Consider the following 3142-nt stretch of genomic DNA (forward strand, 5'->3'; position numbering starts at 1 on the left):
TCAGTGGCGGATCTGGGGGGGGGGGGGGTGGTGGTGAATAGGGTGGCTAGCCACCCCCTTTGTTTACAGTGAATAAAAAATAATGGTCACTCGTCTTGTGTGTGTGCTTCTCGTGCACTCTAGTAAAACATGTACTTTCTTTTTTAAGCATTTCAATTTGCTTGAAGTTTTCTCAGGGCATTGCCGATTTAATCACCAAATTGGGGGACTTCGTCTTCGCTTCGCATCGTTAAAAGCTATATTAACTATTAGCACATTACAGTGGGGTTCGGACGAACCCCACTCTGTGAAGAAACGTAACAAAATACTATGGGTCCTGGCTTACAAAATTCATGCTAACTAGCCGCGGATCCAGACCTTCGCCCACTGCGCCCAGGCGAAGGTCAGGGTGAGAATTCAAAATAAAATGTTGACCATTTTTTCCAACAATCATACTTACTTTCCTTGACACTTATTTTGAACATTACCATTAGGAAAATGTTTAAATCCACGCTATCCTATACATTACACTTTTAAACTGATTGTACTATAGGCCCTACCAGAGAGAGAGAGGGGTATATTTCCAATACATTATGGTCTTCTTCTATAGCGCATGATACAGTGCATAGCAAACGTTATGTAACCACTATTAATACTTAGGTCCAGTGGCGTAGGTATGGAGAGTGCATGTCAGTGCACAGCTCTGGGGCCCGGGGCTATCGGGGGCTCGTTCAATAGGTCTAATGACTAAAATATAACTTTAAAAAATCCTATTTGAACTTTAAACGGACCCTTCAGTAATAATAGGTTTTAGATGCTATATATTATTGATTATATTCATTACAATTTACCTATTACCTATTTCCCAAACGCTGCAAGTAAAAAACAAAAACAAAACAAGCCCTTACGTATACGATGCACTACTTTTTTGAAATCACATTTCTAAAGCAATAAAATATCGACACGCACATTTGTGTTTGTGGTATTAAAGTTGGTTGAACTATTATTGTCTACGTTTTTAAACACTTCAGATCATCATAACATCATGAATACATTTTAGATCCAATTCACTGCAAGTAGGTCGATGACTGTTCTATTATTGAATGGTAAATGTTATTTTCGTGACGATAGACAATACCACCTGGATTTGCGTCAGGAGAATCAATTAGGGGGCCTATATGTATTTTGCCCAACCTGTCGTGAAAATATATTGAATACTCAGTGCGTGATTCAATATACATTTTTAAATCACATTTCTAAAGCAATAAANNNNGTTACGCACATTTGTATTTGTGGTATCACTGTGTCCCACTATAGCCAATTTGGCAACCACTGGACACAATGAAAAAGAATAGGATTATCTTGGAAAATATTAAACAAGATATTTATAGTTTATAGAAAAATTCGGGAAATATTGATACGAGATAAAAATAATAATACTTTGCCGCATCTATTATTTTAACAGCATAACACAATGCAAATCTGTGACTTCAGATACATTTCTTTAAAAAACTATAAAATTTAATCCAGTCTTTATACAATATTTATTATTACTAGCCAAATATAAACAGTCCTCCCTCATCAATTAAAACAAAAGCGAAATAATCAATTGTTCGGATTTAAAAAAAATTCCAAAAAACGCCCTCCCTCACCGTTTATTTTTTTTTTAAAGAGTGATAATCATAATAATTTTTTCTATGTGCTCTTAGCAGTCACTGAACACAATGAAAAAGAAAATGATTAACATAGAAAATATTAAAGAGGACAGTTGTACTTTATCACTGTGTCCCATTATAGCCAATTTGGCAACCATTGGACACAATAAGAAAGAATAGAATTATCTTGGAAAATATTAAAAGATATTTATAGTTTATCACTCTGACCCACTATAGCCAATTTAGGGCACTGAATAAATTGTTAGATTATAACTCCCCCGCCCCCCCCCCCCCCCCCGGAAAAATTCTTGAAATATTGATGTGGGAATAAAAACAAAAATTTTTTTTGCCGCATCAATTATTTAAACAGCATAACACAATGCTATTTTACGACTTCAGATGCATTTCTTTAAAACAAAATAAAAATTAAACCAGTTTTTATACAATATTTGCTAGGCCTATTACTAGCCAAATATAAATAGTCCCTACCTCATCAATAAAAACAAAAGCGCAATAACGAATTGTTCTGATTTAAAAAAAACAAACAAACAAACAAAAACCGCCCTCCCTCATCGTTTTTTTTTTTAAAGAGTGATAATCTAATAATTTTTTCTATGTGCTCTTAGCAGCCATTGAACACAATGAAAAAGAAAAGGATTAATTAGAAAATATTAAAGAAGACAGTTGTACTTCATCACTGTGTCCCACTATAGCCAATTTGGCAACCATTGGACACAATGAAAAAGAATAGGATTTTTTTTTGAAAATATTAAACAAGATATTTATGTCCTACTATAGCCAATTTAGGGCACATAGGAAAAATTATTAGATCACTATTTTTTTTTTAATCAGAACAACTGCTTCTTTTAACAGATGAGGGAGGGACTTTTTTATTTGGCAAGAATATTGTAAATATTGTATAAAAACAGGTTTAATTTTTATTGTTTTTTAAACAAAACGTATTTCCAATCACAAAATTACATTGTTTTTTATGCTGTTGAAAAAATGATGCGGCAAAAAAAAAAGAAACATTTTTTTTAAATTTACGCATCAATATTTCCCAATTTTGTTGAGGCGGGCTGGAGTGATGATCTAATGTTTTTTTTGTATAGGCATAATTATGATCTGTTCATTGTGCGTTCGATTTTGATAATGATGGGAATGATAGGAGCACTGTATGATCAATGTGCGCCAAAATAAATAGATGATTAACATAAAAAGTATGATGCCGTTTATTTGTACAATACTGCTATTGTTTCTAAAATTTGGTGGAGTAATGTAGTTCATGTGGTTATCATTGGAAAGTTATTGATCTATTAGTAAATACTATAATCTGGTTATTGTACGCATATAGACATATTTTTTACATTTTTCATTTTATTTCTTTATTCATGTTCTTTGCAATTCATGACAAAGTAAACTCAACCATACATATTCAAAAACAGAGCGACGAAAAGGACCTCCACGAAACTCTTAGGAGCTTTTAAAATGGAGACCCGGTGTTAAAA

The sequence above is a fragment of the Anneissia japonica genome, unplaced genomic scaffold (genome assembly GCF_011630105.1).
Source record: "Anneissia japonica isolate Jap-2015-1 unplaced genomic scaffold, ASM1163010v1 scaffold5280_len750649_cov202, whole genome shotgun sequence".
Taxonomy (NCBI): Eukaryota; Metazoa; Echinodermata; class Crinoidea; order Comatulida; family Comatulidae; genus Anneissia; species Anneissia japonica.